The sequence below is a fragment of the Miscanthus floridulus genome, chromosome 8 (assembly GCF_019320115.1).
Source record: "Miscanthus floridulus cultivar M001 chromosome 8, ASM1932011v1, whole genome shotgun sequence".
Taxonomy (NCBI): Eukaryota; Viridiplantae; Streptophyta; class Magnoliopsida; order Poales; family Poaceae; genus Miscanthus; species Miscanthus floridulus.
Window position 1 is genome coordinate 161,925,876 of NC_089587.1, and position 26,371 is coordinate 161,952,246.

General features: G+C 46.2%; 1 pseudogene; it reads left to right on the plus strand.

The window, feature by feature from the left end:
- Nucleotides 1–1,272: 1,272 nt before the first annotated feature.
- LOC136473875 (E3 ubiquitin-protein ligase EL5-like) lies at nucleotides 1,273–24,530 on the plus strand (annotated as a pseudogene).
- The last annotated feature ends 1,841 nt before the right edge of the window (nucleotides 24,531–26,371 follow it).

Below are 26,371 nucleotides of genomic sequence, written 5' to 3' on the forward strand. Positions count from 1 at the left end.
AAACGGTCCAGGTGATCGTGTCCGAGCAGAGCCGAGCTGAGTTGAGAATGTGTCTGTTTACCGGCACAGAAAGAGTATTGCTACCTTGTACAAGCATGTGGTAGCCTTACCACCACTGCTCTTCTCAGCACTCCTCACAGCCGGTCATGGACACGAGCTAGTCCAGCGCGAAGAATGGAGAAGCTGGAGGAATCAGGTGTAGAGGCGGTCTTGTCGCGGCGGCGGAGGCACCACGCGCGCGCGCGGCCGGCTAGACGCGGCGGCGGCGCCTCCTTCGTCGTGCCCTGCTTCGCCGCCGAGGCCGCCTACAAGGCCTGGTGGTACGCCACCTCCGCCGACCGCGTCCCGTTCTTCGCCAACGACGTTCTCAGCGACGTGCTCGCTTGCTCCCTCGAGATGGCCTCATCGATGTACCGCAGCGCCGTCTACCTCCTCACCTGCGTCCTCTTCCTCTTCCGCCTCATCTGCCACCTCCAGAGGCTCCGGCTCGCTCCTCGAGGAGGTCGAGGAAGGCCGCGCTGGTGTGGATACCGTGCTCAGAGAGCACCTCGACATCCGCAAGCAGCTCAAGGTCATCAGCCATCGCTTCCGCAAGCAGCTCGACATCCGCGGCGCCGGCACCACGCGCGCGGGGGGCGTCGCGGAGGACGTGGCGGAGCTCGTCGCAGGAGATGAAGCAGTTCTGGTCCAGGTCGAAGACGCATAAGGCCTCCCGGAGCTCGTCATCCTCGGTGGCGGCAGTCACGCACGCGCGCAGTCGGCTCGGCGCGCCGGCGGCCAGATCTGCGAGGCGGCGGCGGCGCCACGCGCGCGCTCTGCTCGGCGCGGCCACCAGCGCGAGAGCAGGACGAGCAGCAGCCACCCCAGCAGCCTTTCCCGCCGCCGACGCTCCCGGCCACGAACGCGAGCGCCTCGTCGGCCGTGTACTGCGGCCGGCCATCGGCGCGCCTCAGGAACAGCATCGCCGTGAGCACGCCCCCCGCGCCGGCACCACCGGGTCTAGCTCCGCCACCACGGCTGCCGGCTCCACCAGCAACACCCGGTCCTTGCGCACCTTGGCGCCATCGAAGCAGCCGAACGCGACGCCGAGGAGGAGGAAATCGAAGGCGCGGCGCGGTGGGTGAGAGGAAGGTAACCGCATCCTTGCGTGGACGCACGAGGCAGCCGGGCACCAGAGAAACGAACCTTTTTTCGGTTTCCCCGGGTGTAGGAGAGAGAGGGGGGTTTGCAGCTGGAGGGCCGGGCCGGAAGCTGGGCCAGAGGAATCAAACAATGGTGCTTGCAGCTGGAGGGCGCCGGGACAACCAAAAGCCCCATATCAAACAGGCCCAAAGATGCCTTCCACAACCACGATGGCTCCCACCGCCGCCATTGACCGGCAGGCCGTAGCCAGTCTCGCCTGGCCAGGTGCGCTACCACCGGAAAACAAATCTTGGCCGCACCGCACGCAGTGCAAGCACACGACAACTTCTCAGCGTCTTCTCCGATCCTCGCCCTCCCTCGTCGCCACAGTCCCTCTGGTTAGTGGAGGGCAGAGTCGAAGGGTAGGGGCATACTGTGGGTGTTGCGGTGAGGCAGTGGATACCGATGGTAGGGGCGCGGGGAGGGAGAAGTCGGAGGTAGAAGAAGACAGGAAAGGGGAGGCGTGGCGGAGAAGGAAATACGCGACCCGTCACGGCTTATTTGTTGTCCAATTAATTAACGGCTTGGCCCACTCTGCTCAGCACGCTTCTTCACGCCGCTCGCCTTCTCCGTCGTAGGGGCCGACCGCCGTGGCCTTCTCCGGCGCGGTAGCGCCGCACCTGGCTCCTTCCCACGCTGCTTCGTGCCATCCAGCGTCGCGCCCCCCTCCACCTCGCCTGTCATGGAATGGGAGGCAGGGGACGCCTGCGCGTGCACGTAGAGAGGTCTGCGCCTGTGTCCCCATCCATCTCGTGCATGCCATCGGCGGGAAGGGGAGTCCCGCGTCACCACAGTTCGTCAGCAGTAGGCCGCGGCCACCGGCGATGCTGTGTTGAAGACTTTTTTCAAACATGTTATGAGTCTATTTCTTAAGTGCTTCAGTTGTTTTAGATATATGTTTTAAGTGTTTTAGATAGATGTTGTAAAAGTAGATTGGTATGTTACATATATTGCAATGGTTGTACACGTATATTATAAGCGTCTGTTTCTAAAGTTTTATCTATTCTTACGTACGTTGTAAGTGTGTTTATCTGGATGGTGCATACTCCCTCTGTCTCAAATTATTTGTCGCTTTTGGTTTTCGTGCCGCAAGTTTGATTCGATTTGTAAAAAATACGTGCAACATTTGTATCTTCAAATAATTTAAAAAAAACTAGATTCAAAGATCTTTCCAATAATACCAATTATGTACCATGAATATTAATATTTTTAATATATATTTTGTCAAAGTTGTTTGTCGGGAAACGAAAACGACAGATATTTTGGGACGAATGGAGTATGTTTCACACATATGTTACAAGTGTTTTTATTTGGATGTTGCGTATGTTCCAATGGATTTCAAGTGTTTTTCAGGTGTTTTTGCAAGTGTTTTAGACGCTTTCAAGTGTTTTCAGGTGTTTTTGTAAATATTTCACGCATGTTTAAAGTGTTTCAGAAGTATGTTTCAAGTGTTTTATCTGTCTTCTTTTATATGTCTAAATATTTTAGAAGTATCAGGGTGTTGCACATGAAATACGCATGAAAAACGGGACGGGTCACGAGCAGTCCCCACACGTGGTCTGGCGACGCGAGCGACGTGTAGGGTGGCACGGGCCCGCTACTAGAGCACCTTCCGAGGCTAGCATACCGGATCGGCGTCCTAGCTCTAACAAGTCCGTTTAATTAATTGAGAGGAGAATATATAACGAACCTCATCACTTCACACACTGTCTATATAGCACGGCACGTGTAAAGTTCAACTTGGTCATGGCGGCTTCCATGCATATCCTCTGTGGAACGGAAGTCACAACTATTAAGTTTTATTTGCAAGAGACAAGATGGAATCTTTCAATTTGCAGGCGAATCTACCTTCTTCTTTCTTTCTTGATAGCGCGCATGAGACGTGAGGGCGACGGAATATACGTTGACTATAACTGACGCCATGCTTTTTTTAATACTTCTATATTTTAGATACGATGATTTTAGGCAACACTCTTGTATCACCAACTATACTACAAGTAAATTATTACTTTTATGATTTGTTATTTATCTTTATATCATACTTCCTCCGTTTCAAATTATAAGTCATTTTGACTTTTTTGTTTTATCTATTTAATATGTATCTAGACATATTATTATATCTAGATGCATAGTAAAATGGATGTACAAAAAAATCAAAACGACTTATAATTTGGAACGGACGGAGTAACATATTAAATTTTTGTCCTTGTCTTTTCTTAGAAATAATTATAAATTATTAATTACCTTTGTGCCAACATAAATTAGATTTTGTCAGGTTTATGGTTTTATCTAACATGTTTTTTATTCTCGGCACCGAAAATTGCAGCACCAACATATATTGCAATGAGCGAAATCAGCAATGTTAATATAAAATATATGCAATAATCATCATCTTAAAGAAAACTAAAATTTAGGCACCTGAATTTTAGCAAATCATTTTTTTAAATGATTTAAAAAACCTTGGCCAGAAACCGGTCTCGCCGCTGCCATTGACCGGCAGGCAAGGGCAGCCGGTCTCGCCTGGCCAGGTGCGCTACCACCGGGAAACAAACCTTGGCAGCAGCCGCACACGTAGGTAGGCAGGTGCAAGCGCATGCGCACGACAATTTCTCGACGTCTTCTCCAATCCTCGCCCTCCTCCGTCGTCACGGCACCATATATATGTGCGTGAGCTCTCGACTCCCGAGTGCTCGTTCCACCTCCGATCCACACAGCACACCAACGCTTGCCGCTTGCGCCAACAACGCAACTAGGGCTTCGGGGCTTCGCGTTCCACCGACAGATATGACGCAAGGCTCCGACCAAGCAGGCGCCGGCGCCGTCGCCGGCACGCCCCCGGTGCCCACGTCAGCAGGTGCGGCGGGCATCATGATGTTATGACCATAGGATCGATCTAGAGTAGAAGCGAGGACCTTCTAGGTAACCAGTTGATCCAAACAAGCCCTAGTACATCTAGACAGAGAGATGGAGACAGAGAGATAGAGAGATAGGGGTTCGAACCTGAGACCGCAGGGGTGGAAGATCCAGTGGCCTCCATCAGGTTCGTCGATGCAGTCTGCGCACGGGCAGCGATGGTCGAGGAAGATGTCGGTGTAGTTGCCGTCGTCGGAGTGGGGCGGCACGACTGGTGGCTTCCCGTCACTGGCTGCACCCCTCTTGATCGGATTAGGGTTTTAGTGTTGGTGGGGAGGTCGGCTCAGGTCAACCTCGTGATTAGAGCCGTCGGCCCCCACCTCTTTATATAGCGCAGGGTGACAGGGGCCCTCCAGCCATGGTGGGCTGGGCGCCCCCGATCAGGCCGCAAATCAAAGGCCCAACTGGGCCGTTGGGTCCAGTTAGGTTAGAGATTAATCTAACAATCTCCCCCTTTATCTCTTTCCATCTTTTACTTTCATATTCTTTACTTTTGTTCATTCCATCACAGATTAGCGCATAGAGCATGTCTCATCGTCACGGTCCATTGCCGATAGATTTAACAGCTACAACACACTACTCTGTTCTGAAATAGATACTTATCTTTGGGCCTTCTTTTGTCCAGGAATTATAGGCTTTTCCTTAAACCCATGCCGGCTACATGTTCTCTGAACATGTTGGGTGGTAAGCCTTTTGTAAGCGGATCCACGAGCATCTTTACTGTACTTATATGCTCAAGACTTATGACTTGATCCTGGACTTTATCTTTCACAACATAATACTTTATGTCAATGTGTTTGGTAGCACCACTTGACTTATTGTTGTGAGCATACTGTACTGCTGGATTATTATCGCAATATAACTTTAGTGGTCTATAGATGTCGTCAACCACCTTCAAACCGGGTATGAACTTCTGTAGCCAGTTCACCTGCCCCGTTGCCTCATAACACGCTACAAACTCGACATACATTGTGGACGATGTAGTGACGGTTTGCTTTGAGCTTTTTCATGAAATAGCTCCCCCTGCGAGAGTAAATACATATCCAGACGTGGATTTTTTATCATCTCCCGCATAATCAGAATCTGAATACCCCACTATATGGAGTGAATCAGATCTTCTATACGTCATCATGAGGCCTTTCGTTCCTTGCAAATAACGCAAGCCTTTCTTTACCAATTTCTAGTGTTCTATTCCAGGATTACTCTAGAATCTGCCAAGTAACCCGGTAACAAATGCCAAGTCAGAGCGCGTACATACTTGAGCATATTGCAAGCTTCCGACAGCTGAAGCATATGGAACCACTTTCATTTGATCGATCTCATATTGGTTCCTAGGGCATTGAAAATCCCCATATCTGTCGCCCTTGACTATAGGAGCAGGTGAGGGACTACATTTGTGCATACTGAATTTCTTTAAGATCTTTTCAATATATGCCTTTTATGACAGTCCTAATACCCCTTTACTTCTATCTCGGTGAATCTCGATCCCTAGAACGAACGAAGCTTCACCAAGATCTTTCATATCAAACTTTGAGGACAAAAACTTCTTTGTCTCCAGTAGTAGACTGACATCACTACTAGCAAGTAAGATATCATCCACATACAGGACAAGGAAGATAAACTTCCCATTCTTAAACTTTATATAGACACAATTGTCCTCAACATTCTCTTTAAACCCAAAATTCTTTATTGTCTGATCAAACTTCAAGTACCACTGTCTTGAAGCTTGTTTCAATCCATAAATGGATTTCTTTAGGCGGCATCCCATTCGTTCTTTTCCTTCAATGACAAAACCTTTCGGTTGTGCCATGTAAACATTTTCCTCTAAGTCTCCATTGAGAAATGACGTCTTTACATCCATCTGATGTAATTCTAGATCGTAATGTGCCACTAATGCCATTATGATTCTGAAGGAATCCTTACATGAGACTAGAGAAAATGTCTCATTGTAATCAATCCCTTCTCTTTACGTAAAGCCTTTTGCCACATGTCGGGCTTTATATCTCTCTATATTCCCTTGAGAGTCAAGCTTTGTCTTGTAAACCCATTTACAATCTACTGTTTTGGCTCCTTTAGGAATTATCTCTAAATCCCAAACTTTATTGGCATTCATTGATTTCATTTCATCTTCCATGGCCTCAAGCCACTTTGATGAATGATCACTTCTCATGGCTTCTTCAAATGAGGTGGGATCATCCTCCATTTGAAATTTCTCAGTGTTGTACACTTCATAATCAGCAGGAATAGCTGATTTTCTAACTCTTTAAGACCTTCTAGGGGCCTCCACATTTGGCACATCTTCTGTTTGAGGCTGTTGTTGCTCCCCCTCATTTGTGGCAATAGGTTCTATAGGATCCTAAAGAATAGGTTCCTCATCATCATTCATTGTTGCCACAGGCGGGATAACAACAGGTGCTGGCACCACAGTGTCTTGCACTGTCGGTATAGCAACAGCAGGTAGTGAGAAAAATGGCTCATGAATCATCGGAGTGGGTGCATACACCTGCTTCTCTTCAAGGTCAATTTCTCGAGCTACCATGCTCCTCCTCATCATTTCATCCTCTAGGAAGACAGTGTGTCTCGTTTCCACAAACTTTGTATGTCTATCTGGACAGTAGAAACGAAAACCTTTTGACTTTTCTAGGTAGCCAATGAAATGACAACTTACTGTTTTGGGATCTAGCTTCCTAATGTTTGGGTTAAATACTTTAGCCTCAGCAGGGCTCCCCCACACACGCAAGTGGTTTAGTGAGGGTACTCTTCCTCTCCATAACTCATACGGTGTTTTGGGCACCGATTTACTTGGTACTCTATTGAGAATATGAATGGTGGTTTTTAATGCCTCCATCCATAGGCTCAATGGTAAGGTGGAGTAACTTATCATACTACGCACCATATCCATCAGGGTACGATTGCGTCTTTCAGCTACTCCATTCTGTTGAGGTTCGCCCGGTGTTGAATACTGGGCAACTATGCCATTCTCCTGTAAAAACCTTGCAAAAGGTCCAGGAACTTGGCCATATGGGGTATGCCGACCGTAGTACTCCCCTCCACGGTCGGACCTGACTATCTTAATCTTTAAATTGTGTTGGTTTTTAGCTTCTACCTTAAATATCTTAAATTTATCCAATGTTTCTGTTCTTTCTTTGATTGGATAAATATAGCCATAACGGGAGTAATCATCTGTGAATGTTATGAATAAATCATAACCATCCACACTCTTTACGGGGAAAGGACCACAGATGTCTGTGTGAATAATCTGTAGAATTCCCGTGCTTCGTTTGGCATCTTTCTTAATTTTCTTTATATACTTTCGTTTTATGCAATCTCTGCATCGTTCTAAATCTGAGAGCTCTAATGGAGGAAGAATATCATTCTTAACTAGTCTTTCTATTCCCCCCTCGAAATATGGCCTCTAAACGACAGTGCTATAATTTCGACAACGCATCGTGAGCTCTCTTTCATTTTTTTTACATCCGTAGACGAGGATACATTCACATTGTCGCACGCAACGTTCCCATTATTGCATACAACATTCACATCATCATGTAGTGATAACAAATAAAGCTCATTTTGTAAGATAGCATGACCAACATATGCATCATTATATGTTATCTTACATTTGCCATTTCCAAAATGGCAATCATAACCATCGTTGTCCAAACATGAAACACTAATCAAATTCCTCTGTAGCGAGGGAACATAAAGAACATCTCTAAGTATGAGTTTGAAACCATCAGCTAGCTCTAGAGAAAGATCGCCAACGGCTTCAACTTCTGCTTGGACTCCATTTGCGACTTTAACGTGTCTTTCGCTTCTTTGCGTAGTCACGAAATCCCTGTAAAGAATTAGCAACATGAACAGTTGCACCTGAGTCAATCCACCAAGTAGATTTCGAATACTATATATACAGGGATTCATTTATGAACGTAATAATGTTCTCACCTTTCTTTGCCATAATCATCTTTAGGTAATCGGGACAATCTTTCTTATAATGCCTCGTCTTCTTGCAGTGGAGACATTGATCTTTATCCACTGTGAACTTATTTTGCTGAGGCTGATGCAGCATGGGACCCTTTCCCTTTGACTTTGAGGAGAAATTTGCATTAGTATTCTTTTTCTTATTATCTTTTAGATAATTGATTGTGCCACCATTGGCAGCCTTCATTCTCTCCTCCTCTTGCACACACATAGCCATGAGCCTCTCCATGTCCCATTTCTCGGGTTGTATGTTATAGTTGACAACAAAAGTGTCAAACTCTTTTGGCAAGGAAGCAAAAACCAGATGGATAAGGAACTCATCCTTGAGAGCCAGATCCATTGGTTTTAGCTTGGATGCCAAATGGCTCATCCTCAGTATGTGCTCTCTTATGCCACCATTACCTAAGTATCTCTCTGTCACCAGCTGCTTTATCAGCTGGGTAGCATATGTCTTTGAAGAGCCAGTGAACTGACTCTTTATTCTTTCAAGATACTCAGTGATGGTGTCACACTCTAGGATTGAGCCCACAATAGCAGGCTCAATCGTGTTCTTTATCACTACCAAACACTTCTTGTTGGCAGTGACCCACTTTCTATGCTCAAGGTCATAGGACATTCTTTGGGATGCAAAATCCCTCTCTCTGGTTGCCCAAGCGGCATCAGCCTCGTTTGTCTCCCGCACCGGTGCCACAGGCTCTGTGGGATACGGTGTGGTGACTACCCAGTCCACCTCAGCGAGGATGAAAGCTAGGTCGATCTTTTTCTTCCACTCAATGTAGTTATCACCTTTTAGAGTGGGGATTTCTTTGATACAACTCATCAAGTTGTATCCACCTAAAAATACAATTCAAATAATGTGAGAACATAAATGATAACAATAACAATTGCATGCCTTATTTCCAACGTTGGTTAAAATTAAAACATACAATTGTTCTCTACACTAATTCTACATCACCGTTGGGCAGAAATAGAATTAATGCAAGACAAAACATCATAATATTGCCATTAATCAACGTTGGTCAGAATAATAACAATATTATAATCAATTAAAATATATCCATTTTTCAAAATTAAATTCTCCCGTTGGTTCGAATTTAATAATGAAAATTATATCTTTAAATACGCAGCGGAAAAATGAACTCTTTTCTTGAATTTTACCCACAGGGAAAATCACTTTTCTAATTTCTTTTGTGCTAATTTCCATTTTTTTAATTTTCTGGAAAAAGAAAAAATGCGAAAACGGGCTCCTTCTTTACTATTTTGGCCCAAGACTGGCAAAACCGGCTCGGCCCACACAGCTGAGCAGCGCCCAGCCGCACCCAGGCCGCAACCTAGGCCTGGGCCGGCAAAGTGATTCAGCCGCGTGCGGCCGCCTGGGCTGCGAGTTGGCCTATTCGATCTCGGCCATCCATCCTGATCCGACGGCCGAGCGTGCATCTCGCTCGGATAAAATGCAGACGCGGCGCTCCCCCGAGCAAACCCTAGCGCCATTCGGCCTAGCCCTCTCTCTCTCTCTTAGCCTCACTCTGCTCTCTCTTCTCACTTTCCTCAGCGCAGCAACGCACCGAGCGAGCGAGCAGGCGAATCAGTGGAGCAGCGAGCCCCGGCGCCATCGCCGGCCCCCTCGCCGGCGTGCGCGTTCCCCAGCGAGTGAGCGCGCCGCCATCGAGTGGCCTGGACGCGGCGCCCCTATGGCCAGATCCTGGGGAGCAGTGCCCCCGGCCGGCCCTTTCTTTTCCCCGCGCGCCAGCGTGACAGCAACGCTGTACAGCGGCGAGGTAAGCCACCCCCTTCCCCCTCTTCCCCTTTTGTTTCTTTGGTTCTTGTGCTCGGATTTCATCCGATTTGGGGATTAGGGTTAGGGTTTGGGGATGGGGTTTCATTGTTTTCTTTTTCCTATGATGTCTTCACGGGTTTGAGGTTCGGTTTCCAGTTGAAACCATGTTTTCATCTCTATCCCAAAACCCGATCTAGGGTTTGGATGTTCCTTTTCTTCACTTTTCCCGAACCCAATCTAGGGTTAGGGTTAGAGTTTCTTTCATCCGAATCAAAATTCGAATCGTTCTACTTCTTTCTCTTTCTACCCCAAGATCTGGATCCACACCTAGGGTAACAACCTGCTCTCGTACCATTGTTATGACCATAGGATCGATCTAGGGTAGAAGCGAGGACCTTCTAGGTAACCAGTTGATCAAAACAAGCCCTAGTACATCTAGAAAGAGAGATGGAGATAGAGAGATAGAGAGATAGGGGTTCGAACCTAAGACCACAGGGGTGGAAGATCCGGTGGCCTCCATCAGGTTCGTCGATGCAGTCTGCGCATGGGCAGCGATGGTCGGGGAGGATGTTGGTGTAGTTGCCGTCGTCGGAGCGGGGCAGCGCGGCTGGTGGCTTCCCGTCACTGGCTGCACCCCTCTTGATCGGATTAGGGTTTTAGTGTTGGTGGGGAGGTCGGCTTAGGTCAACCTCATGATTAGAGCCGTCGGCCCCCACCTCTTTATATAGTGCAGGCTGACAGGGGCCCTCCAGCCATAGTGGGCTGGGCACCCCCGATCAGGGCGCAAATCAAAGGCCTAACTGGGCCATTGGGTCTAGTTAGGTTAGAGATCAATCTAACACATGACGCTCGCTAGCATCCTCACCGTGGCGGGCATCCTCCTACTCTTCGTCTTCTTCGCCTTCGGCATCATCGCCCTCCAGTACTGCATCAACGCCTGGGACAGGGAAAGCCAGCAGAGCGAGCAAAGCCACCGGTGGCGGCGCCGTGGTCCGTGGGTGGCCGCCGGTGGTAGCAGCGGTGGGACGCGGGCTAGCAGGGGCGTCGACCCGGAGCTGCTGTGCTCGCTACCTGTCACGGTGTACCACGGTTCGGACAAGGGGCAGCGATACGAGGTGGAGTGCGTCGTGTGCCTCGCTGAGCTCCAGGATGGCGAGGAGGCCCGGTTCTTGCCCCGCTGCAGCCACGGCTTCCACGCCGAGTGCGTTGACATGTGGCTCACCTCCCACACCACCTGCCCGCTCTGCCAGCTCACCGTCTCCAAGCCCAACGACGTATATCCTCATCTGGTGCCTTCCTGCTTGGTTCTTCTGCCCGTCCCGCCAGAGCCCGCGAACTACGCCACCGCCAACCTGCCCGCCAGCATGCTTCCACTAGTAGAGAACAGACCTTTGATCCTCGGCCAAAATGGGCTCTAGTCCCGGAATTTTTTGCCCCCGGGACTAGAAATACCTTTAGTCCCGGTTGGAGGCTCCAACCGGGACTAAAGGTCCCTGCCCAACGGCTACTGCGCTAGACAGAGGTGGCAGGGACCTTTAGTCCCGGTTGGAGCCACCAACCGGGACTAAAGGTATACTTTTACTCCTGGTTGGTGGCTCCAATCGGGAGTAAAGGTCTACTCCTGGGCCGTGGCTGCGCCCGGGGTTGGAAAGTTACCTTTGGTCCTGGTTCGATCCACCAACCGGGACTAAATGTTCTCCCTTTATAAATCGGCCGTCTCCTCCTTCCTCCCCGAGCCCGAGCTCAGCACATTTTGAAGCTCACTGCAGCAGTGTTCTTGCTTCCTCCCTCCCTCCATTGTTCCTCCATCCATTCTTCCGTCGATTTCTTCGATTCCTCCGTCGATTCTTCAGTTGTAAAGGTTACCAATCTCATACTCTCATTTTCACCATTTTCTTATGCCATTTTGTTCACTATATATATTTATGGTTCTTTATTGTGGTTTTTTTTCATTTGTAAGCAATTTGAGCTCAAAATCACTTCAAGCTTGCATATTTACATGAAAGAAGGTTAAAGTATATATAAATATAAACTTAGAAAATAGTTAGAAAATTATAGCAAATCCGTACTAGTTGAACTTGCGGACCGTGTTTAGCTCGGCGAGCATATTCTCTGCCGAGCGGTAATGGACGTCAAGGAGGAGCTTTGATTCTACGAGGGAGAGCGACAACGGTCGTGGAAGACCGTGTTCCCTTTCTCGTAGAATCGGAGCTCTTCCTTGACCAAGTACGGTGCCGTCTGGTGGAGAAATGCTCGCCAAGATGATCACGTAAGCAAGGTCAACTAGTACGGATGGTTATTTATTCACATGTCCCGATATCATCGCAGTAGTCTGTCAATCACCGTACCTAAACGTAGTATATATAAATAAAAACTTAGAAAATAGTTAGAAAATTATAGAAAATCCGTACTAGTTGAACTTGCGGACCGTGTTCAGCTCGGCAAGCATGTTCTCTGTCGAGCGGTAACAGACATCAAGGAGGAGCTTTGATTCTACGAGAGAGAGCGACAACGGTCGTGGGAGACCGTGTTCCCTTCCTCGTAGAATCGGAGCTCTTCCTTGACCAAGTACGGTGCCGTCTGGTGGAGAAATGCTCGCCGAGATGATCACGTAAGCAAGTTCAACTAGTACGGATGGTTATTTATTCACATGTCCCGATATCGTCACAGTAGTCTGTCAATCACCGTACTTTTTATTTTAACTTTTTATGAAATGAAAAACTTAGAAAATAGTTAGAAAATTATAGAAAATCCGTACTAGTTGAACTAGCGGACCGTGTTCATTTCGGCGAGCATGTTCTCTGCCGAGCGGTAACGGACGTCAAGGAGGAGCTTTGATTCTACGAGGGAGAGCGACAACGGTCGTGGAAGACCGTGTTCCCTTCCTCGTAGAATTGGAGCTCTTCCGTGGCCAAGTACGGTGCCGTCCGGTGGAGAAATGCTCGCCGAGATGATCATGTAAGCAAGGTCAACTAGTACGGATGGTTATTTATTCACACGTCCCGATATCGTCGCAATAGTCTGTTATGTGTGTACACTCCCATTCTTCTGTTAATTTACGGAAATATCATGTGAATTACTTACCTGCCGCAGTAAAAGACGAGAACACAATGACCATTAAAAATATCATTGTTTAGAGATCTAGATAATTTTATAGTTTGTTAATTTTATTTGTTTATAAAAGGAGAAATTTATAGTGTATTAAAAAATGAGTATAGAGAGTAGATGGCAACTGCTTCCGGGTCCTCGGCCTCTCATGGGTTTCCAAAGCGACTTAGGCCGGGCCTTCCTCTCATTCCATGCGGCAAGTGTCGTGATGAGACGAAGATTGTGATGGAGTACCGAGTGAAGAAGGAGGGTCCCAACAAGGATCGTATCTTCTACAAGTGTCCGGATCGCAATGTGAGTTATTTTATCGTATTTAATGATTATGGTTAGTTTATACCTATTTTCATGATGGTTGTGATTAAAGTTCTAATTTTTTGTTTTAATTTCAGTGGGATGGCAGTGGACGATGTTCAGGCTTCTACTAGGAGGAAGAGTATGTTGAACTCGTGCAAAAATATCTTGCACAACAGGCAGATACGGCGGCTAATGAGGCAGTGATCCAGCCGAAGAAGCCCAAAGATGTTGCACAATCGGGGGATCTGTCTGTTTTAGTTGAGATTGGTCGCGAAATCCTTGTGCTCCTGAAATGTATTTTAGCTTTAGTTCTTTTAGTGGTAGTTGGGATTGTCTACATTGTAGCGATGCTTTCATAAATTTGTATCTTTTGTGGTGGCACGCATGTTGTATAAATAATTAATTATGATCTAGGTTTTAATATGATATTTATGTCATGTAATGCAGATGAGCCGTCATTGGATGTATAATGCTGATCGCCGCTCCCAAGAGTTCATTGACGGTGTGCATTCTTTGTTACGTGCGGCCGAGGCAAACAAACGCGACGGTTTCATGTGCTGCCCATGTGCCATATGTAAGAATACGGTGGAATATCCTTACTCAAGGACTCTTCATTCACACTTGTTCAAGTCGGGTTTCATGCCAAACTATATTTGTTGGACAAAGCACGGAGAAACCGGTGTTGTAATGGAAGAAGGTGAAGAAGAACAATTGGACGACAATGATATTATTCTTGATGGTGCGTGCTTCAATGATACTGCAATGGGAGAAGCTGAAGAAGAGGTAGCCGCAGAAGATGAGCCGGCTGATGATCTTTGTCAGGTCATTCGTGATGCACAAAGAGAATGTGAAAGTGAAAAGGAGAAGATCAAGTTCGAGCGGATGCTAGAAGATCACAAGAAATTGTTGTACCCAACTTGTGATGCAGGGCAGAAAAAGTTGGGAACCACACTAGAATTGCTGCAATGGAAGGCAAAGAATGGTGTATCTGACAAGGGATTTGGAGAGTTACTAAAAATCCAAAAGAAGATGCTTCCGAAGTACAATGAATTGCCCGCCACTACCTACGAAGCAAAACAAGTTGTCTGTCCTATGGGGCTAGAAATAGAGAAGATACATGCATGTCCTAATGACTGCATCCTGTACCGTGGCAAAGAGTACGAGAAATTGGATGCATGCCCGGTATGCCATGCGTCGCGGTATAAGATCAGGCGAGATGACCCTGGTGATGTTGAGGGCGAACGTCCGCGTAAGAAAATCCCTGCCAAGGTTATGTGGTATGCTCCTATAATACCATGCTTGAAATGTCTGTTCAGAAACAAAGAACATGCAAAATTGTTATGATGGCACAAAGAAGACCGTAAGGTAGACAATATGTTGAGACACCCTGCTGATGGGTCCCAGTGGAGAGCAATCGACAGAGAATTCCCGGAGTTTGCAAATGACGCAAGAAACTTAAGGTTTGCTTTAAGTACAGATGGTATCAATCCTTTTGGAGAGCAGAACAGTAGTCATAGCACTTGGCCTGTTACTCTAAGTATCTACAACATTCCTCCTTGGTTATGCATGAAGCAGAAGTTCATTATGATGCCTGTGCTCATCCAAGGCCCGAAGCAACCTGGCAATGACATCGATGTGTACCTGAGACCACTTATTGACGAACTTCTCATTTTGTGGAATAAAGAAGGTGTACATGTGTGGGATGAGTACAAACAGGAACACTTTGATCTGCGAGCATTGTTGTTCGTAACAATCAATGATTGGCCTGCTCTAAGTAATCTTTTAGGACAGTCAAACAAGGGATATAATGCATGCACACACTGCTTCGGTGATATTAGAGGTGTATTCTTGAAAAAATGTCGAAAGGTCGTGTACCTTGGCCATCGTCGATTTCTTCCTGCAAATCACCCCGTAAGAAAGAAAGGCAAGCATTTTAAAGGGAAGGCAGACCACCTGACCAAGCCTCGCAACCGAACCGGTGAGGATGTACTCGATATGGTCAATGATGTGAAAGTCGTCTTTGGAAAAGGACATGGAAGCCAACCTATTACGAAAGACGCTAACGGTCATGCACCCATGTGGAAGAAGAAGTCCATATTTTGGGACCTACCCTATTGGCAAGTCCTGGAGGTCCGTAGCTCGATCGACGTGATGCACCTGACGAAGAATCTTTGTGTGAACCTGCTAGGCTTTATGGGTGTGTATGGAAAGCCTAAGGACACATTTGAAGCACGATAGGACCTGCGTTGTTTGAGAGAAAGAGACAACCTGCATCCAGAGAAGACAGATGATGGACGCCATTACTTACGTCCTGCTAGCTACACTCTAAGCAAAGAGGAGAAGGAAATCATGTTTGAATGCTTAAACAACATCAAGGTACCATCTGGATTCTCCTCGAATATAAAGGGTATTATAAATGTGCCAGAGAAGAAATTCTGTAACTTAAAGTCCCATGACTGTCACATTCTCATGACGCAATTACTTCTAGTTGTATTAAGAGGAATTCTACCTCCAAATGTACGTCTAGCCACCGTGAAGCTATGTGCATTCCTCAATGCAATTTCTCAGAAGGCAATTGATCCAACTGATCTAGCTAAACTACAGAATGATGTGGTTCAATGTCTCGTCAGCTTTGAGTTGGTGTTCCCTCCTTCCTTCTTTGATATTATGACACACCTCCTAGTTCACCTAGTCAAGGAGATTTTCACTCTCGGTCCTGTGTTCCTACACAACATGTTCCCCTTAGAGAGATTCATGGGAGTCCTGAAGAAATATGTTCACAACCGTGCTCGCCCAGAAGGAAGCATCGCCAAGGGCTATGGAACAGAAGAGGTCATTGAGTTCTGTGTTGACTTTATTCCCGACCTTGACTCGATTGGTGTTTCTGAATCGAGACATGAGGGTAGACTAAGCGGAAAGGGGACACTAGGGAGGAAAACATATATTGGTACGGATGATGATTATTTCAATAAAGCGTACTACACAGTTCTACAGAACTCCTCTTTGGTAGATCCGTATATTGAGACACACAAGGATCTCTTACGATCCGAGTTTCCAGGGAAGACTGAAGCTTGGATTACGCATAAGTACATGGAAACTTTCGGCGGTTGGTTGCGAAAAAAATGTCAAGGTGATGAGAGCATCCATGAGCAACTGTATTTATTGGCTATGCAACCATCATGGCATATCGTCACATACAAAGGGTACGAGATAAATGGGAACATATTCTACACAGTAGCCCAAGATAAAAGGAGTACCAACCAAAACAGTGGTGTTCGCATAGATGCCACAGACCCGAATGGGAATAAGCAGACATATTATGAACGCATAGATGAAATATGGGAACTAGAATATGCACCTACTTTGAAGATCCCATTGTTCAAGTGCCAATGGGTCAAGGTGACCGGAGGCGGGGTAACAGTAGACAACGAGTATGGAATGACAACAGTAGACCTTAGTAATATTGGGTACAAAGACAAACCATTCGTCCTTGCCAAGGATGTGAATCAGGTGTTCTATGTCAATGATATGTCTACCAAACCAAAAAGAGGGAAAAACGATAATGACTCAACCAAAGAGCCAAAGCACCACATAGTTCTTTCAGGGAAAAGAGTCATCGTGGGAATTGAGGACAAGTCGGACATTCATAAGAATATGAAAAGGATGACCGAATTCCGCCCTTCAAAGTGAACAAAGACCCTAGCATCTTGGTAAATGATGAGGACACTCCATGGTTACGAAGCGATCATAACCAAGGGACATACGTAAAGAAGAAGTTCACTGCTGTGCCCACTTGATGATATAGTGATTTAATATAGTGTGTGTTTGAGATATTATGTAATAATTGTGAATTCAGATGTTTATTATGTCATGTTTCAAATTAAATCAATGTTTGATTTGGTGCGATTTCTCTCTCAAAAAGGTAAATTAGGATACTGAGTGATGAAAAATTAAAATATTAACGTTAAAATGATGTGAAAACAAATTTCCTGTCCAAAACCAATAGTTTTAATAATTTTAATTAAACACTACATTTTTGCATTAACGAAATAATAAATATTAGTTACATTATGTTTTATAATTCTAACAAAAAAATAAAAAAAGTTAGGTTATAGATTTTTCCTATGTGCAATAAACAAAAAGAAAATTTATATTTTTAACAAAATAATTTTATGCCTTTTATTTAATTTACTATGTATTTAACAAAAACTATTGCATTTCTATTGTATTTAACAAGACTATTGCTTAAAACAGGCGGGAAACGAAACTGTAGGCCACCTTTACTCCCGGGTGGGAAGCCCACCCGGGAGTAAAGGTGGGCTGCAGTTTCGTGGCCCGCCAAAAAAATCCTTTACTCCCGGTGCGTGTTACCACCTTTACTCCTGGTTGGTAACACGCACCGGGAGTAAAGGTACCTTTACTCCCGGTTGGTAATACGCACCGGGAGTAAAGGGTTTTTACTCCTGGTTGGTGGCTGGCACCGGGAGTAATTCTCTCTGATATATAACCTCCAGCGCCTGGCGCAGATCGATCCGCTCGTCTTCTTCCTCGTCGAACACCGCCGCCCTCTTCTTCCTCGCGCCGCCTCCACCGCGTCCGTTCGCCTTCCGTGACACCGACGCCGCCCTCTTCTTCCTCGTGCGGCCTCCACCGCGCGCGCCCATGCCCCTCCTCCGCGCGCGCCCGTGGCCCTCCACCGCGCCCTCCTCCGCGCCCAAGGCCCCTCCACCGCGCCCGTGGCCCCACCGCGCCCGAGGCCCTCCACTGCCGAGCTCGAGGTGATATGTTCATCGATCTCTTTGTACATTCGCCCGAGCCCTCCACTGCCGAGTTATAGATCACGTCGAAAACTACAACTTTGGTGGAAGCCATGTCAACGCTCGAGGTCGATTGAAAATTCCAAATTTTGAATCACAAAATCTAGGAACTGAAAATGAATATTTGGAACTCTATATATGCAGCGAGCGAGGCCAAAGAGAGAAAGATGGAGTTGTCAAGCTCACATCTCAAAACCATATCTTAACGCAAGTTTTGAATATTTGGATATTATATGGATAAATTAGCAAGTTTAGAGTGTCAAAAACTGCATTTTATGGTACTAAAATACATTTTAAGATCACTGGGACCTGAACTCATGACAAGTTTAATTAAGGACCACCAATGAAATTACTTTAGAAATTAATTAGATCGATGTAAATCCATGGCTTGTATAATAAACACGCTATATATTATTTGGAAACCATTGTCGTTGTCACTAAAGCTGAAAATGATCCAGCCCATCAACCGCCATATATTCATCACTATATGATATGCTATTATTCCAAGATGCAGTTTCAATAGAAGAATTTTTTCTATCTTCATATATCAATGTTTGTTAACGAAATTTTATCCAAATATATTCATGTAGGGTCTTTTTTTGAAGGATTTGTTGTAGGATATATAATGGTCAAATAGGAACTCAATTTTGATACCCAGTTTATAAACTAAGCGTTTTTTAGTTTATAAAAAATATCACATGTGATGATGTAAGCAGTTTTGGTTGGACTTGCATGCATGGCTACAGACAAATGAAGGAAAACTTCAACGTTTCTTCATTTGTGAACTTTGAATATACAGATATAATATATTAATATTGCTAAAGTAATATGAGCATTACATATTTTTTCCGGGAAGACTATCTTCAAACTTTATATCATAGCATCAGAGATCGCCTGTAGAAGAAGAAAATAAATTCTTATCATTTCGGAAATAGTAATGGTTATATTAGCAATAAGACACATATACTTACATTTCATAATGACTTATACTTACATTATCAACATAGAATTTTCTCATATGATGAATGACTACATGGTTCACATGGTACATAGGATCACAACATCACGCACCGACACCGCCCCGGCCCGCCTCACGTCGTCGTCGTCGTCAGCACGCCGGCCCGCCTCACGTCGTCGTCGTCAGCACACCGGCCACCGCACCGACACGTATATATACGTCATTTGTATTCATATGCATGTATATATACATCGCGGAGCACCGCCGCCCTCGTTCGTCCATGCATTTCTATGTATACGGCGGAGCACCGCCGCCCTCGTTCACCCATGTGTACAGACATATATACGGCGGAGTGGAGCACCACCACTCTTGTCACACCGCCCTTTCTCGTGGCCTAGTTGATCAACATTCGTATTATCGTTATCGTTAATGCTAAACAATCACACTAGGGCGAACCGCGCTGTTGATGTCACCGACGTGGTTCGCCCTAGTCACCGACGCAATTTGCCCTCGGCCGCTTATGTATAGCCCTAATTCGCCCTAGTACCGACGTAGTTCGTCCTAGTGTGGCGAATTGCGTCCGTGACCGAGGGGCAAGATTTAATAATGCATATTGTTCGTAGATTTTACGCATGTAAGAAAAGATTTGACGTACTATATATTGGTTTTGTTTTTTGAAGCTAGATGGGCGACCCGAGAAACATGGATGAGGAGGAGTTGATGATGAATTTGATCAACACTGGCACTCAAGTTGCCGGCGATGATGGTGCTAAAAATAATGTGCAAGAGGATGCAGATGACGGGAGTCAGTACTTAGCTCTTGAACAAAATGAGCAACAACAGATTGGCCAAGTATATATTTTTATTATTAGCTATATATATTATCATATGTCTTATGTGTGCTCATGACATTAAAAATAATGTTTATGTTTTGTAGCCCTCTGGATCGACATCAACAACTACAACGAAGAGTAAAAATGTTCGAGGTCCCAAAAAGCCATTGGAGGGCCGCTTCATCATCTCGGAGTTCAATGTGGATACAGGAGAACCGGGGGGGGGGGCGAATAAAATGAAATTTGTGCACCACTGTGGTTACCTTGTACGGGACCGGCTCCCGATTAGTACCCGTGAATGGAAGAAGAAGACCAATGCTCCTCATATCAGTTTTGTCTCCGATCGTGACAAGGCGTTAATTTGGAATGATGTCTTGGTACATTTCACGCTCCAAACAGATGGTTATGATGATATAATAGATGGTGATGAATTGAAGGAGCGAGTTAGGGATTGGGCAATGAAGAAGATGGCCACCCAGTTTCAGACTTGGAAGAAACACCTATACACGACGTATGTCAAGAAGAACATAGCACCAGATTTTACTGTCCCAGGCCCGATCTCAAAGCAGAGGCCCTATTGGGATGAGTTTGTACAGTACAAGACTTCGGAAGAGGGTGTGAGTCGGGTGATAAAGAACCAACGTAATGCCCAATAGAAGACATACCACCATACCTTGGGATCAGGTGGCTACCCGACTGCCATTAAGAAGTGGAACAAAATGGAAGCAGACCTTCTTGCCAAGGGTATCAGACTAGAATCACTCGAGTGGGGAGAACGTGCAAAGAATTGGTTTTTCGGTCATGGGGGAACACTAGACCAGGAGACAGGGAAGTGCGTTTATGGCGCAAGACTGCAAGAAGCAGCAGAAAGATTGTTTTATGCTCAGAGAGCTACTGCTAGTGGTGCGTTCAGGCCCAACAGAGAGAAGGATGAGCTGACATACGCCATCGGGACTATTGAACATGGTGGCCGAACTAGAGGCAAAGGAAGTGTCTCGTGGGAGCATGGATTCCCTCAGGACAGACCTTCCTACAGAAGTCGCCAGAGAAAGAAGGAAGAAGAGGCACAGCGGCTCCAGAGGTTGGAGGAAGTGGTGCGTGAAGCACAGGAGCAGGAAAAAAACCTTAAAGCGAGAATGCAGGAGGAAATCAGAAGGCAAGTGCAAATAGCAGTGAGTGCAAGCAAGCAGGCATCAGAGCCAGGAATCAACATTAGCCAATCTGTTCAGTTGAAAAGCAGCTGCGCTTCCACGGAGATACCAAATCAAGGGGACACAGGACTACGCTTCCCTGTGGATGACGTCACTGAACCTTGTACAACGTGTGAGCTACACATTCCGAAGGAGAATTCCACAATCAAGGTGGCTATCGGTCTTGTTAATCCTATCGACCGAACCAAGACACCAAGGATTCATGGGAATATAATCCAAGAAGGATATGCTACCATCTCGGTAGATAAAGCTGAAAAAGGTTTTAGTGATTTGCCTCTTGACATTCCTGGAGGTGATGGCGAGAAGACTCTAGGAGAAGCGGAGAAGACATTCATTCTATGGCGCAAGCGCTACATCATCATTCCAGGGATGTCGGCTCCACCTCCTCCTGAACTACCTCACCATTTGTATTGGCTTAAATAATTAACAATCTGCACATAATAATATGTCATTCCTTTTTTTGTAGCAGATCCTCCCCCAACCTAAATCCAATTATTCAATCGCCAGATCATCATAGTGCTCTGTACGATGACATTGTGTTGGAAGACGAGGCTGCATCCACACCATCTCCAAGGAGGTCTCCAACGCCGCAGCCGCCACCTCCAAGGAGGTCTCCAACGCCGCTGCCAACACCTCCAAGGAGGTCTCCAACGCCTCCCCCGCCCCCGCCTACCAAGAAGCCTAGCAAGAGGCCAGCCCCTCAAATGAAGAACCAGTCCCCGCCTGCAAAGAAAGCCACCGTGAAACCAAGGGCTATTCCCAAAATAATATCTGAAGAGAAGGAAGAAGGAACTGATGCATATAAAAAAGACATGTCTAGATTCTATGACAAACTTAAAATGAATCAAGAAGCAAGGAGAAACCCGGAGAAACCGTACTTCTTCGTAGCTCCAGATATTCTAAGAAAAAGGTGACTTCTTACCAGCAACAACAGCGGGAATTTCGTAAGCCGTCCAAATCAACGTTATCAGACTATGACCGCACTCTCACCAAGTCAATTGAGGCGGCACAGAAAAAGAAGCGGGCAGGGAAAGGAGTTGCCCAACTCGGACAACAAGCGCACCAATCAATCCCCCCGCTAGTTGTTGGTAATGAATATGTTTCGAATTTAGGATTAATGCATCAGGCAAACATACCTTCGGATGTCGATTTGGATCACCTTGGTGAATTTCTTGATGAGACTGGTCTCGACCTTTACCAGATGTTTGGTGATGGAAACATTGAGAGTGCGGCGGAGGTTGATATTTGGAAGAAAAAATTTGTACTAGGCCAGAGTCTATACAACCCTCAAGCCTTATCTGATCTGGGGACGCAAATGTACCTGCTAAACAAGTGGTACATGCAGGCGTCTACCAGTGGAGACTTCTGCGTTGGTGTCAGAATTAGAGACGAACATTGGTTCCGTGGCGATGATGTTATGTATGTTGACTTTGCAGAATTTCATCAACTATGCCACCTAACCTCTCTGGACAAAGTTATCATTAGCTGCTATTGCCTGTAAGTAATAATTCTTTCGATCTATTATTAAACTCATCATATGTGTGTATATGCATATAAATTATCCTAACAAGTACTATATATATGCAGATTTATAATGACAGAGCTCAGAAAGGAAGGCTGCAATGAAATTGGTTTTGTTGATCCCCATATAGTATTCAAAGACCCAATTACTCCAAAGACTAATTGGAAGTCTGAGTCAGAGAGTAACCTCATGAACTTCTTAGTGAACCAACGCCACAAGAAGGATATACTCTTTCCCTATAACTTCAAGTGAGTGTTAATCATGTCGATCATATCTTTAATGGCTCATATGTTGATTCTAGTTAATTAATGAGTGTTATGCGTTATATTCTATAAACACATGCAGCAATCACTGGATATTGATGGACATCGATCTGGTGAAAAGTCACTTGATAATCTATGACTTGATGAGAAAACCACAACAAGACTACCAAGGATATGATAGATATTATCCAGAGGTAATTTCGGGATCTCTAGCAACTATATATACACACAAACATGATGATTAACTATATCTGATGACGTGGTAAATTTTTTATTGGGCAGTGTTTGGAAAACCTTTATTGAGAAGCAACACATGGAAAAATGCAAAGCGTCACTGAATGTAATCCCTTTGAAAGTAAGTCCCCTGAATTGCATCATCTTTATTAATTAAACATATAGCTTTCACCGGATCACCAGATTGGATGACAAATCTTTTTCTCGTAAAGTGGTGTCTGAGGCAGGAACAGGGGAACAACTACTGTGGTTACTATGTTTGCAAGTTTATCAAGGTGCTCTCCCAAAGAACTCCTACAGAGAGACTCAAAGTATGTTAAAAATACACTATATATTCATTTAATTATTATTATTGATTGTGTTACTATGTCTTTATATATATATATATATATATGTACATATATTAATTTATTTTCCTTTAATTCAAACCTGTAGACTCGATGGTTGGAGGAAAAGGTCATACGGCAAGACCAAATCAAAGCAATTCAAGAGTCTATAGCCGGATTTTTTAATGAGCAGGTCATCGATTCCAAGGGCGAGTTCTACTTCGACCCAACACTGTCATTGAAGCCAAGCTAGAGGATGAGAGAAAACTTGTTATGTCACAACAACTGTAATGCAATCTTTTGTAATATATGCACATGAAATAATATAATGTAAAATACACATATGCATGCATGCATGTAAATATATATATGATGCATGCATGCATATATATATATATATATATATATATATATATATATATATATATATATATATATATATATATATATATTTCTATGCTTGAATTGTGTGATTTAATACGTTCATTATGCTTGAACCGAAACATACTATATGCGCGTATAAATATATAATTAGCAGCGTACAATACGACTTCGAAAACCTATTTTGAAAAGAAAACAAAAAAATGAAAAGAAAAGAAAAAAGAAAAAAACCTTTAGTCCCGGTTCATATTACCAACCGGGACTAAAGGTGCCGGCCATCGTGGCATGTCAGGAGGCACCTTTAGTCCCGGTTGGTGTTACCCACCGGGACTAAAGGTCCTCCTTTAGTCCCGGTTCTTGACCTGGGACTAAATGACCCCCTTTAGTCCCGGATGCTTGCTCCCGGGTGGGGAACCAGGACTGGAGGAGGTTCTCCACCGAGAGTAAAGCTCGGTTCTCTACCAGTGTTCTCAGGGTGTCTGAACATGGCGCTGTCACCGCTGGCATTGGCTCCTCCACGGCCGCCATGGTGATCGAGATCCCGGAGTTAGCCGTGCCGATGCCGATGCTGACCCCGTGCGACGCTGCCAAATCATCGGGATGGGCGAGGCTGAGATCGATTAGGAGGCTCTGGAGCTTCGGAAGGCAAGGGGCGGGGGCGACTTCTTCCTGCTACTGTGCCGGTGCTGGTGCCAGCGAAGGAGTCGACTTGTAGCAGGGCATCAGCTAGCGTTACCATCGCTTTCTCGTCCCGGAGGCAACATTGCCGTTGGAACACGAGACATGCGGCCGACCGGCCAGCAGGAGAGCAGCACCAATTTGTGCGCTCTCTGCAATAGACAATAGTGTAGATGTATATTCATGTAACATTTTTTAGTTTAGAATATGTAGATTCTTTTTTCTTTTATATTTTACACTTTTATTCCAATATAAATATAACTAGCCCGCAAATAGCGAGGATAGTTTACCTTTTTTCATTAAATTAGATTGTTTTTTAGTTGAAAAAACCTTGTGGAGATAGATTTGCTTGACTTGTTTTGCAACTAGTTATCATTGACCAATCTTGTTGTCATCACCCTCCACTCTTTTTCTTCACCCATTTATAGCCTGTCTCCTGGGAATGGGCCAGGGTCGGCCCCGGCCTTGAACCCGGCCTAGTGGCCTCAAGGCCAATTTTAGGGACTATTGTCGGTGTTTCGAGTTGCCATCGGCTAGCAAATTTCTAATATTGTGCGTCTGGCCCGAATGGTGTGCTAAGAGGACACGAGGTTTATACTGGTTCGAGCAGAATGTTCCTATATCTAGTTCATTGCTGCTGCTCGTGTTACTAGCACTGAAAGTTCGTAGTAGGGGTTACAAACGGTCAAGAGAGGGACATGTCCCAAATCTCCGGTGAGAGAAGCGAACGTGCGCCGAGGGCTCGGTCGCTTCCCGACTGCGTGTTGTGATGTGATTGTTGGTTCGATGCCACTTGTGGGACGCCCTGCTTTCTCTTTTATAGGCCAAGGGAAAGCACAGATTACAGCGGAGGAGGAGAAGAGAACAAGAGGAAGAAGTCCTTTAGGATCGCCGGGTCCTTCTTCTCCTTTATGCGGGTCCCACCGACCCTGTAGACGTCTATAGGGACACCTTCTCGTCATGGCCCTGTCCGTCACTAGCGTAATGTGCAGGCGTCGTCTGCCGGTCATGACGCTCCACTCCGTCCTGGCAGACGTCGTGGTGAACTAACGCGCCCGACAGTGTTCGTACGAGGGTTAGGCAGAACAACATTGGTACGCCCGACGCTATTCCTAACGTGAACCCCCAGGTATGGCCCGTCGTGGGTCATGGGCTATATCGAGGCATGCTAGTCTCTTTCCTGGCGTCAGAGCTTTGACACAGGCCCATACGCTTGGACTTGGAGTGGTTGGCGGCAGTATGGGTCTCCGTCGGGTGAGACGGAGCCCCGGCCTTGGGGTCGGGTGAGGCGGAGTTCCTCCCTAGAGGCCAGGCGAGACGGAGTGTAAACCCAAGGCTTGGGCGATGCAGAGCCCAAACCCAAGGGTCGGGCGAGGCAGAGCACAAACCCAAGGCTCGGGCGAGACGGAGCCCAAACCCAAGGGTCGGACGAGACTGGGCCAGCCCTTAGAGGTCGGGCAAGGTAGAGCCCATGGCTTTGGTGTCGGGCGAGACGGAGCCTGCCCCTAGAGGTCGGGTGAGGCGGAGTCCACCCTTAGGGGTCGGGCAAGACGGACCCCGTGGCCTCGGTGTCGGACGAGGCAGAGCCAACCCTCAGGGGTCGGGCGAGGGAAAACTAACCCTTAGGGGTCGGGCGAGGCGGAGCCCGCCCTCATAGGTCAGGCGAGGCGGAGTCAACCCTCAGGGGTCGGGCGAGGCAGAGCCCGTGGACTCGGTGTCGAGCGAGGTAGAGCCACTCTTAGGGGTCGGGCGAGGCGGAGCCCACGACCTCGGTATCGGGCGAGGTGGAGCCAACCCTCAGGGGTCGGGCAAGGCGAAGCCACCCTCAGGGGTCCTGCGAGGTGGAGCCCGTGGCCTCAGTGTTGGGCGAGGCGGAGCCAACCCTCAGGGGTC